The sequence below is a fragment of the Drosophila navojoa genome, chromosome X (assembly GCF_054131105.1).
Source record: "Drosophila navojoa isolate 15081-1374.11 chromosome X, UAZ_NAV_1.0, whole genome shotgun sequence".
Classification (NCBI taxonomy): domain Eukaryota; kingdom Metazoa; phylum Arthropoda; class Insecta; order Diptera; family Drosophilidae; genus Drosophila; species Drosophila navojoa.
This window is the reverse complement of record NC_142895.1, coordinates 8,920,335-8,937,229: the sequence shown is the minus strand read 5'-3', so window position 1 is coordinate 8,937,229 and position 16,895 is coordinate 8,920,335.

Here is a 16,895-nt window from a genome sequence, read left to right as displayed (position 1 = left end):
TTTTCGCTGCGTCTCTTCTTCTTTTTTTTTTTCGCCGCTCTGCGTGTGTCTCTCTGTGTATGCGTGTGTGTGTGTGTTGGTGTGTGTCTTGTGTGCGTGCGTGTTTTTCTTGTTGGTTCAGAGTCAAGGTAGAGGTAATGTTTTATCGTCGCTGACGTCGCTGCTGTTGTTGTTGTTGTTGTTGTTATTGCTGTTGCTGTTGCCTGTTGCTCGCTTTGGCCACCGCCGCCGTCGCGTCGCTGCTTTGGCCATTTGCCGGTTGGGATGTTTTACTTGTTTTGTGTGTTTGCGTTTGGCTTGTACTTGTTGTACTTAGAGCTGCTTTAAGTTGCTGTTGCTGTTGTTGCTGTTGTTGCTGTTATGTCTTTGGTCTTGACTCTGAAATAAGCATTTGACTGCAAATGATATAAAAAGAGTACAATTTACTTTTTTACGTAGATTTTACAGCATAATTGTGTTTGCGTCCAAATGTTGAGCAGAAACTGTTCTTCATAAGTAATATATATGTATGTAATGCATATATACATGTGAAGATGTATGTATTTATATATTAAGAGCTAAAGATTTCCAGCTCAAAAAGTTTTAATTCAAAAATATAAAGAAAAACTTTAAAAAGTCTTTTAAGTATTCGATGAATAGCTGAAGCAGATAATTGCTGAATAAATACACTTATAGTATCAGTTAAATATAACAATAATGCTCACTATATTGCATGAAAATAAATATATAAATAAATATATGTATATATGTATATAGACATATTTTAAATAATAAGTCTGCAGTTTTTAACTAGACGGAAATATTCAGATCGGCTCAGCTCGCATCTTTTGAGTCGAAGAAAAAAGAAAAAAAAAAATTAAAAATAAAAATTAAATTGTTGAATAAGAAATAATATATCTACAATTCTTGTATTGATTTATTTATCGATTAATTTTTAGCTCTATTAAAAAATTGAATAGTAGAAAAGAAAAATTTTAGAGATATAGCTCTTGTAAGTTCTGAGATCGAAGCTTTCGTACATACGGACAATATTAAAATCCAATGGATATAATAATTAATTTACAGTTATTTCTTATATTTCTTTTGGTTGAGTTATTATTATTTAATTCTAAGTTTAATTAGTATAAAAAAAATTATTCTTTTGTTAAAAAAATTATTTAAGCTAATCCTTACCATGTGAATTTTTATGAAATATTTTCCTAGGCCTTATCAATTATTATTTTCATAATTTCCATAGTCCATACAGCATATATTAGTACTTTAAATTATGTGCGAATTTAAGTGTTTGTAAAAGTGTATATGTATATATGTACAAACATATGTATGTATGAATATAGATATACATATGTATATTCTTACATATCTATATTTATTTAAGAACATATATTTTTATTTATATTTATATTTTTTTGACGAACAATACATATACCGTTCTATTTATATATAAACTAGCATATGGTGCAGCAAGTTTGTTGCCTAAGTCTTTTGTTTTTTTTTGCACGAGCAAATTATATAACTATATATAGATATAAATGTACGTATGTATGTACGTGTGTGCGTCTGTATGTCCGTTCATGAGCATGTTTGTCGTTTAACTTTTGCTGCCAGAGCAAAGTCGGTTTCCATGAGACCCTTTAAGAATTTCATTTCATCATTATCGACAGCAGTTTGTATGCCTCTCTGTGTGTGTGTGTGTGTGTGTATAGCTACGAAGACGCGTAGATACGCAAGAAGTAGAAGTACAAGAACAGAACGTCAATAAGTACCATATAAGCGAAATTAAACGGCAAAATAGTTGGCAACGCGCCTCGCACTCGCACTCGCACTCGCTCTGCCTGCCCACCTGTGTGTATGTGTGTGTGTGTGTGTGTGTGTGTGTGTGTACGTGTGGGCAATAAAATGAAGAAGCAGCGGCGTTGTCGGCTTGTAATGAGCGCTTAGAACGCGCTTAGAATGGCAATAAGATTGCGGCGAGAGTCGCTGAGAGGCAGTCGCCGCATTTAACATGTACTCTCTCGCCCTCTTCCTCTCCCTCTCCCTCTCTCTGTTGAGCTGGCGCTCTCCAACGTTCTGTCGCCTCTCGCTCTGACGCACACGAGTGCGAGGGCAACGGCAACTAACGTTATTTCACACACTTTGCTTGCTTCTATACCTAGGTGGCTCTCTTTCTCTGTATGTGTGTGTGTGTCAGGCTGTGCCGTGTGTGATGTAAGCGGTGCACACGAAGCCAATTCGCCGCAGCCGCAGCCGCAGCCGCGCACACCTGTGTGACACACACGCACACCAGTGCAAGTAGCGCGGCGACGTAACAAATTTACAGCTAGCTTTGTAGCTGTGTGCGATAAGCATGTGCGGCGAAGAGCACGAGAGAGCGTCGAATAGACAAGAAGTGCGAGAGAGAGAGAGAGAGAGAGAGCGCGTGAGGGAGCGAGCAAGTCAGTGAGAGAGCACAACTTCATATACCTGTTGGCAGTGGCTTTGACTGTGACTCTGACTTTGGCGTCGCGACGCGTCGCAGCAGTGGGCAGTGGCTGCGGCCGAGGCAGCATTTTTAGCTGCGCGCGCTTCTTAACTAATTGTGGTTGCTGTTGTTGTTGCTGTTGCTGTTGCTGTTGCTGTTCCTGCGGCAACTTCACTCTCACTCAAATGCCGCTGCTGCTAAGCCAAATGCAAGTGCTCTGCCCTTTTGCTGCTGCCGTAGAGACAACAGCAAGTGAAAAATCCTGCTAGCTCAGATTTTTCTTTTATATTCATGGAATTTTTGTTGTTTGCATTTTCTCTGTGCCGTTTTCTAGTGGCTCATGGCTTTGAGACTTTTTAATTTAACTGAATTATTATTTAAATTATTTAATAAACACCAATTTTAATTAAATAGTTGAACGAAATCATATAAATTTATTAAATTATATATTAAGTATATATATATAATATATATTAAGTACTTATTTGATTAAATAATTTAAAAATGTTGACTATTACATTTTTTTTGGAGTATATTGATTTAATTTATGAATATTAATATATTATGCACTTACATATTTTATTAATATTTTATGCACTTACATATTTTAAGCGTTTTCTTAATTAAAAGAAAAAGCTGATATAAGACCAAGAAAAAATAAATACGAATAAGATGCTTTTAAAAATATATATATATTTAAAAAAAAAAATATTTTTATATATATTTTTTATTTTTAATATCTACATACTTTTATATACATGTGTAATTTTTATTATTGTATATATTATTATTATATTTTATATTTTTTATATATATATTTTTTTTTTTACTTATTTATGGTATACCTTTCGTATATTTACATATGTATATATATTTTGCTGGATTTTTTTTTTAGTTTCTTGAGCAGATTTTAATTTTTAATTTTGTAGTTGCTTTTAATGTATAGTAAATATATAAATCTAAATGCTTGAATTAATTATAAGTAAATAGTATTTGTTTAAGTAATATACTAATAATAATTCATAATTATTTATATAATTTTTATTAATTATTAAGTAATAATATTAATATAATATAATAATATATAATAATATAATAATATTAATAATAATTAAAACTATATCTATGACTGCAAATCTTATTTGTAAATTTTTTTCTATTGATATATTTCATAGATTTTCTGTCACTATATAGTTTATGTGATGTTTTCTTTATTTTGAAACTTTTTTTAAAGCGTTTACTTAATATATTATGTTTAATGATTATTTTTTCTTTTTGATCTATCGTTTTCCGCATTTAAATGAATTAAAAAAATAGTACTTCACTTTCGAATTGTATAAGTTCCTTGTGAATTGTGTAGCCCTAGCACCGGGTCACACAGATACCTGTTGCTATATATATATATATATATATATATATATATATATATATATATATATATATATATATATATATATATATATATATGTGTGTGTGTGAACTTCTTATCGGCCCTATGTATATGTAATTGAATAAATATTTGTCTGTTGCTTAAAATTGTGCACAAACACACACACACACACACGCACATACACATACATACAAACGTATGCCCAGGCTCTGTCTGCTGTTCGTAATCGTCATTATTATTATGATTCCTATTAACATTATTATTGTGCGCATAATGATGTTCATTCATTATGCTCTATGCGCTGTGTCTGTGCGGTAATTGCAGTCTTTAAGAATGTGTGTTTTCTTTTTCGGACTATCTTTCGCTCTCTCTCTCTCTCTCTCTGCCTCTCTTTCTCCTTGTGCTCACTCTCTCTCGCTCGCTCAGTCCTTTACTCTCCCTCTCTCTCTCTCTCCTTGCTCTGGCTGCTACGCGCAGTTTGTTTCCTTTTTGGCTTGTTCTTTGGCTCGTTTGCTGCTCTCGCTGCTCTTTCCTCTTCTCTCTCTGTGTTTTTTTTTTTTAATTTTTTATCTTTATTTGCTCAATTGTCGTCATCGACGGCGACGTGCTCGCCTCTCTTTACTCTCGTTGTTGTTGTTGTAGTTGTTGTCTTTTCGCTAAAATAATGCTAAAGTAAAGTGAAGTAAGAAGAAGTATAAGAAGAAGCACCAGCAGCAGCAGCGACGACGACGACGACGACGGCAAAAAAAAAAGTAAATGAAGAGCGGCCGGAATACCTGTTTTACCTGTTTGTATACCTACTAACGTACTAACACTGTTATAGCGGATTCACGGCGCACACGCCTGACAACAACAACAACAACAACAGCAACAACAACAACAACAGCAACGGCAATGCGCTTGAAGACGTCGCAGTCAAGCCCGAGCTCAGCCAGCCCCAAAGATCTGCTTCTTCTTGCTCTTTGGCAACCCAGCCCAAGTCACTGTGGCCCCTCCACCCAATCCTCTACTGCCACGCCTCTCCCCCACAGCGCCTCTCCCCTAACCGAGGCTTGTCCTCATCTCTGCTTGGCTGCTATTTTTTGTTGTTTTTGTTTTTGTTTTGTTTGTTTTTTTTTGCAAAAAGTTCTTGGACTTTGGTTACATCTTTTGCGTTTGTCGTTTTGGCTTTTGCTTTTGTAAGCCTCTGCGTACCCTTTGCTCTCCATCACAGAGTGCCACCCCCCATTAGCTCGGCTTGGCTTGGCTCGTCCCTGGTTGGCATTTTGACTACATCTTGGCCAAGTTCCCCACACACACACACACAGAGAGAGCCAAAGGAAACGGCTCTAGATGCTGTTTGCTGTTGTCGCCGTTGTTCGCCTCTTGTTTGGCTGTTTGTCAGTTGATTTTTCCGATCCTCTTTAACCAGACAGCAGCAGAATGTGTTCCCCAATCCAATTGCAATTTACATTCAAAAGATCTGGCAACGCCAGAGCTAGGCAACAAAGGATTTTGTGTGTTGAGTGAACAGTTTTAGATAACTAAAAATAATATTCAAAAAGAGATAGCTCTATCTAAAATATATTAATATATTAATATTAAATAAAAATATTAATATTAATAAAATTGATGTGCATATAAATTTTATACATTTTTATTTTTAAATTTTCAGTCTAAAAATGCATAAAATTTATATGATTTCCCTGTTTTGTTATTATTTCTTGGAATTTTAGAATATCAAAATTGAAAATAATTTTAAAGCATTGAAAAATATTGTCATAAGATCTGAAAATATTTGTCTTTTACAGCTTCTGAAATGTAATATTATTAGAGACTGATATAAGTTACATAAGTAAGAATATTTTTTATACCCTGAACCCATTGAAATGGGAAATCAGGGTTTTTGTAATAGCCTTCTGTATATTTTTTTTATTGTATTTTATTTATTTTATATTTTATATTTTATATTTTATTTTAAGATTTTGGACTAATTTTTCCTATACACTTTCAGGAAGTAACGGAGAATATTTTCGTTTTGATATAATATCAAGTTTTCATAGGTTTCATAGATAAATGAATACGCGATAAGTAGGGATATTTAAGGAAAATATTCTACTGAGAAAACTCTCATTCTTTTTTCATTAACTTCACTTACAGATCATCGATATTTAAAGTATATTAAGTTGATCGAATGCGAGCGAGTATTATGAAGTCGATAATTGTATATTTAATACATGCTGATATTTTATCAATACATTTTGTGTAGATATGTTTTACTCAGACTAAAATGCCTAAAGAACCGTTCAATGTTTGATGTATTATATTGTAAATAAAATATAATGTTTTCTTCAATCTGAAACGGGTCACGTCGGGCACATTACAAAATGTGCCTCATCGCACTGTCAACACCTCTTTTTGCTCTGCTTGAAAACATATTTATAAACATGTACATATACATACATACATATATATAATAATTGATGAAAAAGAGTATAAAAAGAAGCGCATAATGAAAAAAATATTTAATTAAAATTGTATGCAAGGTCGAAATTAGTTGGCAACGTGGCCATCAAGTCGAAAAACTTAATTCATAATTCATTTAAAGAGCGCACTACCCTACCCTCAACCGCCCCAGCCCCCATTCCTGCTCAGAGCCCATCGCTTTTGGTGCTCGTAATGTCGTTGTACCTTCAACAGTTGCGAGACGTTGTGCACGTTTTTGTATTGTTTTTTTTTTTTTTTTTTTTAATGTTTTTGTATATATATATATATATTTTTTTTTATTATATATATTTACCTGTTTGCCATATTAATCAGGCTCAGAATGAGCGGGATCATATGGGTACTGCATATGCGTATAGTTTTTGTATTCGGTTTATCTAGTTACTTAGCGATTTTGTATCTTAGTCAGATACTTTTTCCATATATTTGATTTATTTCATTTTACTGTAAAGACAGACTTAGGAAACAAACTTGAAGTTCTTCTTATCTATAGCTATCTATCTATGTATATATCTGTATATCATAGTCGTACTTTTTACATATATTTGATATATTTCGTTTTACTGTAAAGACTTGGGAAACAAACTTGAAGTTCTTCGATCTATCTATCTTATATCAATATATCTATATATCTATATATCATAGTCAGATAATTTGTCCATATATTTGATATATTTATTTCTACTGTAAAGACTTAGGACACAAACTTGAAGTTCTTTTAATCTATATCTGTCTATATATCTATTTATCTATATATCTATATATCTATATATCTATATATCTATCTATATATCTATCTATCTATCTATCTATCTATCTAATCTATCTATCTATCTATCTACATATCTATGTATCTATCTATCTATCTATATATTTATATCCATATATCTATATCATATGCCACATACATATATTCCATGGGGCGTTTGCTTTGCATATCTGTTCTTCCTCTTCCTCTTCCTCAACTTCTTTGTGTGTAGGCGTATTTCTGCGCATAACAGGTAGCATACATCGCCGCGGCAGAGGCGTGGCAGTGGTTTCTTAAGCCTTTCGGCTCTTTGACAGTTATACAATAAGGCATCGCACACAAAAGAGAGAATGCAGAGATATAACAGATAAACGTCCGCTGTCGATAACAATGCCAATGCAATGCAATGAAGCCAACAAGTGCAAGTGACAACAAACCGAAATGAAACGAGACGAAACGAAATGACAACAACAACCAGAAGATGAGGAGGAAGACCTAAAGATTTTGCTGTTGCTGCTGCTGCAACATTTTCTGCTTAACTATATTTTTTTCTGTTTTGTTTTTGTGTGAGCTGCGCCGTTGGCAACGCCTTTTTGGCCAGTCGAAGCGAGCTAAGCCTAACAATGGTAACAAGTGCGCGCAAATTGTTGCCTGCCTGCCAACAGCAACAGCAGCAACAACAACAGCAGCAACAGCAACAGCAGCAACAACAACAGCAGCAACAACAACAACAGCAACAACAGCAACAGCAGCAACAACAACAACAACAATGGATTTACCATTAAACTTTAAATTCAAATTCAAGTTCATGATGAATGTATCACGTGCAGTCGCTCTTTGGCGGTTGTTTTTGTTGCTATTGTAGTGTGTGTGTGTGTGTGTATCCGTGTACTTGAATGCGAACACGACAAGCGGCTGCTGCTGCTGCTGCTGCTGTTACTTTTGTTGCTTTTGCTACTTTGTTTCTGTTACTGCGCTACGTTAAGTAATTGGCATTAGGCAAGAAAATCGTTGACTGAAAATTTGGTAAGCTTGAAATTGGCTGTTAATGTGAGCGATTCTATAAATCTCAATCTGTACTACTACTACTAGTAGTAGTATTATTATCTACTATTATCTACTACCACTATATACTACTACAACTATTTACAATCTAAAACCACTATATACTACTACTATCTAATATCTACTACCTCTATATACTGCAACTATATACTACTACTACTACTATCTAATACTACTACTATCTATTAATACTATCTACTATTACTACTATCTTCTACTAATACTATCTACTACTACTTCTATCTACTACTAATACTATCTACTACTACTACTATCTAATACTACTACTATCTATTACTACTATCTACTATTACTACTATCTACTATTTATACTATCTACTACTACTACTATCTAATACTACTACTATGTAATTCAACTCTTATCTACTACTACTTCTATCAACTACTATTTCTATCTACTACTACTACTATCTGCTACTACTACTATCTACTACTATTACTATCTACTACTACTACTATCTACTACTACTATCTACTATTACTATCTACTATTACTACTATCTACTATTACTACTATCTACTATTACTACTATCTGCTATTACTACTATCTACTACTACTACTATCTAATACTACTACTATCTATTACTACTATCTACTATTACTACTATCTACTATTACTACTATCTACTATTTATACTATCTACTACTACTACTATCTAATACTACTACTATCTATTACTACTATCTACTATTACTACTATCTACTATTTATACTATCTACTACTACTACTACTATCTAATACTACTACTATGTAATTCTACTTTTATCTACTACTACACTCTACTACTACTCCTATCAACTATTATTTCTATCTACTACTACTACTATCTGCTACTACTACTATCTACTACTACTTCTATCTACTACTATTTCTATCTACTACTACTTCTATCTACTACTATTTCTATCTACTACTACTTCTATCTACTACTATTTCTATCTACTACTACTTCTATCTACTACTATTTCTATCTATTACTACTACTACTATCTTCTACTATTTACTATCTACTGCTACTACTTATATTGATCGTTAGTTTACTCAACTATACTACTGTTGTACTATAGTCTACTACGTATTATTACTATTTAAGAAGTGTACTTATTTTTAAGATGTAAACGAAAAAGTCTATCTATGTCACACCGTATTTCATAACACATGTGTGTGTGTGTTTGTGCGTGCGTGTGTGTGTGTGAAATCAGTTGAATATAAATGAATGTCTTAATTTTCCACAGATTATTCTTACATCAGCCGCCGATTTGTTATGGCTTCACGCATGGCCACACTCAAGAAAAATATCCTAATAACGACTTTTAGTTAATAAATACAAATGCCTTAACATTTTTATAGAATTTGCGGCCAACAATGGACTACAGGGTATTAACTAGCCATGCAGTAATCACAATTAGCTTCACTTGTTGCCGAACAGACTTCTGGCTTTATCTCAAGCTTTATTTTTTTTTTTTTTTATGGCTGCTTTTTGCTGGGTCTTTTCTTATTATTTTTTTTGGCTATTTTTTTTTCTTGAGTTGAACACTTGAACAATTTTTGCGTTCGAGTTCTGTTGTTATTGTTGCGGCTGTTGCTGCTGCTGTTGTTGTTGTTGTTGCTGTTGTTGCTGTTTCTGTGGTTGTGTTTTCTTTTTCGGTGTAACTTTTACATCATACTCGCACTCAGTCTGAGCTACTTGAACACTTTTCTCGCTTCTTTCTCACCTATTTGCCATACGATTTCTCTGTTGCTCTTACTCTGCTTAGCTTTAAATACACTGTAAGGTATTGGAGCTAGGAGTGGGATGATTAGAAAAATGGACAAAGTTATGCATGAAAATTGTGGTCTGTATAAAGATTTTAAAATTCCAAGTGGAATATTTAGTTCAGATATTTTTAGCTAATTTTTTATAGATGCCTTATATATTTGAATTGTTCTTTTTCTCTTTAATTAAAAATATTTTTTCATATAATGCCAGATATTAAAATGGAGTTATACTGTATTCAAAATTAATCGATAATGCAACATATATCGATAACTTATCGTCATTTACTTATTTTACAAAACAATTGCAAGTCTTTGGCTTTTGTAATCTTTATTATTTTATTTTTTTAAAGGAATTATTGCAATATATAAAAACTAAATTGTTATCGATCTAAAATATTTAATCACATTATTGCGTATTCTTCTTTTCGATTTGTGTATCGAATTAATTATCGATTTTGATTGATGAATTTATATTTATTTAATTAATGATGTGTTTGCTTTGCTTTGGCTTTAATAATAATAATTGAAAACATTAAAAAAAAACATCAATCCATTATATTAATCGAGCATAAATTGAATTTGTCTTGAATATTTTCTACTACAGGGTATTTACGAGTCTGCATCCGCACTCGTCTGAGCTCTCTTTGCTTATTTTTTTCCTTCTTTTCATTGGGAACTTATATAACTTTCGTCTAGCTTCTGGCCACAATTATGCAATGAGCCAGAGAAGAGCAGGAGAACAGCTATGAGGGCTATCAAATCGAGCATCTATAGAGGCGCGAGGAAGGCGAGCGGCAGAAGGGCGGCGCGCTTGCGTTTGGGGAGGTCGTTCGGCTGGCCGGCTGGCTGGTCGGGCTGGCCGGTCTAGCTTTTAATGTTCAAGGTAATTTGAAATTAAAAAACATTAACTCTGATCTTGAGTTTACATAATATAATATCGTATAAAGTATGTGCGCGCGCACACAAAGTTAATTGAACTTCGTTAACGTTTAGCACTTGAAAATTGTATTAAATCGCAAATTTCCTGTCCGCTAGGTCTTCCGCTCTGATATTATTATATATACCTATATACACGCACACATATATATAGATATGTATATAGTATATGTATGTAGATCGATATAAATCTTGGGCAGCTTATTGTGACACTCGCAGCCTCATCAATAGGGGGCTCTGTTGCACAGATAATGGCTACTAATAGCCCTAATGCCTCATAATGAGGCTCTCTGCAATAAGAGAGACGTCAACACGCTGCACCGCAGGGCGTCTGATTGATAAAAAGAGAGAGAGAGAGAGAGAGAAAAACCAGAAAAAAAAATCTAAAAATTTGTATATCGAATAAAACTTGGAGCTTAAACTAAAGCTCGGCTTGGCTTGGTTCGGCTTGACGCAGGCAGAAACCCTTCATTCATGATACCAAGTGGAGGAAAGAACGCGCTTTGGCCTCTTGCGTTGGGTTTTTTCCCCTTCTTCGACTGCTTTGGAATGATAAATGCGATCGGTTAGCAGCTCCGACTGCATTCACAGCGCTCCCAAACAAATACAAATCCGAATCCGAAAGAGAACAACAAATAACAAATAACACAAAATGAAGTCAAGATCGAGATGCTAATGCTTATTTAGTGGACAAGTTCTTCTCTCTATTCATTCTATGAATGAATAGGCGCAGGAATATGGGATCAAAGAGACGCTTAAGACTTGAATTGTGACTTATCAATTCACAATTGACTAAAGGTTGAAGAAGGTTGTGTGTGTGTGTGTGTGTGGGTCGAGCGTTGAAGCCGTGCTGATTTTGATTTGTAAATTCATTGAGAATTAACACAAAGAGGCGTGGCAGCGTATATAGATTTGTGATCAGCTTGAATAGGCAAAGCTGCTTAAATTTGTGTGTCCATCCGGGCTTATGTAAAAATGCGTCAATATGAGCATATCTATAAGGCTTTTTAACAATCAAATGGTATTTCTTTTGGCAAAGGCATTTTCATATACTCAAGCTGCAAACGAACTGCAGTTAATTAGGCATTTTTTTTTTAAATGTTGTCGTTAGACTAGTTGTATTGTACAAAGCTATTAGAACTTTATCAATAATATTTGCTATCTATTAGGGTTCTTGAAAATATTAATATACAGTATACATACAGTATACATATATGGTTGTATATAAAAATATTTTTTTGCAATATTTTTTGCAATTTTTCCGTTGGTCGCTCTTGTGGCTCACCTATTACAAGAGCAAATAATGGAAATATAGCAAAAATATCGCAAAAAATATCGTAAATTTACAAAAATTGAACAATTAGCAACCATATGTAATTGCTGGCTTAAAGTAATAAAAACAAATACTAGCACACCAAATATGGCCCTACAATTCCGAATGCTGAAGTTAAGAAGTGTTTATCATTTAAATAAAATAATATAAAATCATATTACTCTTTTTTTTTTTTTTTTGACAGATTATTAATTTATTATGGGAAGAAAGTTAAAAAAAAAATCTGTAAAATATTGATACATCGATATTTTTAAACTTGCATGTCAAATATCATATTGATATATTGCAAAACTTAAAATATCATCGATACGATATTTGAACAATTTTCGAAAGCCCTACTAGCTAAAAAAATGCCTGGAAAAGGCTATACGAAAACAGAACTAGAACGACAGTCATCTAAAGATCGTAAACAAGAGAGATCTTGGTAATATAATAAATAGTAATAAAAATAAATACTAAATTAAAAATACTTTAGCAAAACTTAGGCCAGCAACGATGATTATTTTTTTCATTCTGAAAAGATTCTCAGGAAAATTCAGGCACTTGAGCGTCAGCGCGCTCTTGGCTTATCTGCTTAGCTTCTTTTACTGCTCAGCTTTCGATTCATTCTAAATATGCATACACATATATCGATACACACATATGTATATATGTATGTAGGTATCGACTTTAACATATTTTCGGAAGTTCATTCTTTTTGGGCAGCTGCATATGGATGGCATTTTCTATGTGCGCTTTGTTAACAGTTCTCTTTCATTCCTTCGATATGCATATATATGTATATATATATATATACATACATATATATCTATTTTTTTTGTCGTTTTAATAAGAGTGACATTTGTCTATCAGCAGCGCTTCGTGTAATATTTATGTGGCATTTTGTCAACGCGTTCTGTCGTCCCAAGCGCTGTGACCTTTTGGGTTTTGGGGCGACGCACACACACACACATATATATATATACGCATGGCAACACGTTTCTTACTTAAAAGAAAATTTAAATTTTAGCATAAATTTATGGCAATGCTCTGTTCGCCTGATAAAGACGGTATTCAATGGACTGCATATCATTTAGATGCGATATATATATATGTATATATTGTATATATGTATATGCATACGTTCTATAAGTAGTTTGTGTATCGGCTGCCGATGAAACGGTACTTTAATTGCCCACAAGTGGCTATCAACGCGGCCAGCATCGACGACCGTGAAGCACTCGGTGATAAGCCAATTCTCCTCAAGTCGTCTCACATGACAGCCATAAACTGGATGTGCCTTAAGTAGTTGAGAATTACAAATTGCATTAATATAAATCAATAAAATATTTGGACTAATCTTATGCATGCATTTGTTAGTAAAGCTTAAAATGGGAGCTTTAAGTTAATGCTGGGAATTAGGGTTTCTATTTAAGGCTTTAAGTTGAGGATTATTTTATTTTTATTCTTTAAATTTTTTTTTTAAATTTTGTTCTATTTGTTACTTATATTTTTAGTTTATTTATTTATTTTTATTTTTTTTGTATTTATTTATTATACATAAATAATTTTGGGAGTTTTTACAATAGAGTTTTATATCATTTACATGTTTTTTTTTTTTTATTTGTAAATTACTATTTTGTTTTTGCATTATTGTATCTTAGTTTTTATTATTTATTATATTAATTTATTTTTTTGTTTTTTGTAATATATTATTATTATTAATATTATTATTGTTATTTTTAATTATTCTTTTTTATAAGTATATTATTCTTAATGATTTTATTATTTTTTATATTGTTTATGTTTTTTTTTATTTATTTTTAAATTTTGTGTATAGTTTTTTAAAAATGTTTTTTGTTGATTATTTGTTTTTTTTTTTTTATTTTTATTTATTTATTTTTTATTTATTTTTATTTTTATTTTTATTTTTATTTTTTTTTTATTTATCTTATTTTTTTATTTATTAATCTAATAATTTAGGGAATATTATTTGCCTATGTTGTTTATTATTTTTACGTCTACTATAATGCCCTCTAGCGCAAAAGTAAAACACTTGGAGGATACTAAAAAAAATAACAAACAAGTTATAAATTATATTGTAACTATTCAAATATCGTACTCCTTAATCATAGTGCATTGTTAGCTAATGTGCAAAATTAAAGTTACATCCATTTAGGCACTTTGTGCGGCCAACGCACATGCTTCACCTCAACTGAACTAGCCATAAATGTGCTCAATATGAATATAATTGCAAATTGTATTGCTCGCCATAAGAAACACATTATTTGGCTTGTTCTGCCCGCTCGGCTCTAACTAATAGCAAACATGACTTTCAGCAGCATCAGCAGCAGCAGCAGCTGCGCAATCAAATTTGCGAGCTATTATTGAATGGAGCTGTGAGCTAATGTGATCGCGTATCTCTGGAGCATACCAATTTGCGACTAATTCTATATAATCAGAGCGTATTTGTTGTTGTTGTTGTTGTTATTATTGCTGGTATGTATTTTGTCGCTAGATTAGCCGCACTTTTCATATCTAAGATCTGCAAAGCGGACAGCTAATCGCCAGACTTGAAGACATTTTGTTTTATTTATTTTGTTTTTTTTTTTTTTTTTGTTTCATTTCTTTTGTAGTCAAGTTAATTTCTATTATTGTTCTGTGCACTTGTCGCAACGGCAAGTGGCAAGTGGCAAGTGTTAGGTAGCAAGTAGCAAATCGTAATGGACACGCTCGGTTCCCAGCTGTGCGAAAATGTTTGCTTTGATTGAGTTGTTCTCGCAGTCGTAGTCACTGTGCCTCAGCAGATCACACTTAGCTGTACTTTATATAGTATATATATGTATGTATATATATATATTGTATGTATATCTCGAGCTTGACCATGGGAAAGGCAAAGCACGGCTGTCTCATTCCACGCAAATGTGTGACAAGCGTGATGCGTTGCCCCCTGCACTGTTTCGTGACGTAATCAACATGAATAAGAGGCAGACGCTGATGAAGAAGAAGCAGCAGAATAAGAAGAAGAAGCAGACAATGTAGCAAGTTTAAGTACAGCACATGCAAAAGCTACTTCTGTTGCCTGGTCAAACAAATGACTTCCGCTTTGGCTACCGATCGTAAAAAAAAAAACACACACACAAATAGAAATAGAAATAAGCTAAAGTAAACTCCCAAAAAAAAGAAGAAGAAGACGAATAAAATTCAAGAATCAAGACAAAGCTTCTGGACACCTCTCTTCAGCTTTAGCTTCACATTTTTGACACTTTCCATTATTATTCAAATATTTGAAATTGATATGACGGTTCTTAGGAAAGCCTTAAGCATTGTATTATTATTGTAAGTACTAGTTTTTTTTTTTCTATTTTTTTATTTTTATTGCATTTCCACTTCTTGTTAACACTTTTTACTTTTGTCATTCTAGCGGTTTTTAATGTCGATTTGATGAGGTCGCACCCCTTTTTTCTCGATCGAATATCAGTTGCATTTTTATTGGTATCGATCACATGTGTGTGTGTGTGCGTGTGTGAAAAGTGTGTTATTTGTGCTCCCAAGCAGCTTCAATTCTCATCGTAAAAATCTGAATTTGTTTTTTCTCTTAAGCTACCGAGCTGCGGGGCATCGTTAAATGCTTAAAATCAGCTCAAACTTTTGACTCTTTCTAGTTTTTGGCTGTCGTAAAAGTTAAACTGAGCTTATGGCTTTTCACTTCCTGGCCATTGAAATGCGCTGAGAATTGCATAGAGAGGCGCGCAGGCAATAATAAACTGCATAAAATGTAGCTAGCTGTGTTGAAACTTGCATTAGTTTCGATGGCTCGAAAATCTGGTTAATTTGACTGCCAAAGTTGACAGTTACATTAACGTGCACTTGGCTCAAATTCGGTTTCGGACTGAAACTATTTGTCATTGTTCACTTTACTTCGTGTCATCGTTGACAGTCACTTGATCTTGTTGTCATAATTTGTTGCTGTTGTTTATGAAATTAGTTCAACTTCCTCAACTTTCGATTATGTAATACAATTTGTTTGACATGCTGTCAAAGTTTGAACTGAGCTTTGTCAGCGCTTGTTTGTCTTAGCCCGAATTGAGCTCAGTTTGGGGCTGTCTCTTTGGCAAGACATAAGACCAGCACAACGAATTGGTTCACGAATACAAACATTCGTTTGGCTTTTAAGTTAGCAACTGTCTCTAACAATAAATCAATTGTACAAAATATTTAGCAAGAGCTTTAAGTGTGTGGCCAGCTCAAGATCATAAAGAAGACAAATGAGAATTGGTGTAGCGAATTGTTTGCTAAGATATAGTAGATATAGATATAGATATAGATATAGATATAGATATAGATATAGATATAGATATAGATATAGATATAGATATAGATATAGATATAGATATAGATATAGATATAGATATAGATATAGATATAGATATAGATATAGATATAGATATAGATATATAGATATAGATATAGATATAGATATAGATATAGATATAGATATAGATATAGATATAGATATAGATATAGATATAGATATAGATATAGATATAGATATAGATATAGATATAGATATAGATATAGATATAGATATAGATATAGATATAGATATAGATATAGATATAGATATAGATATAGATATAGATATAGATATAGATATAGATATAGATATAGATATAGATATAGATATAGATATAGATATAGATATAGATATAGATA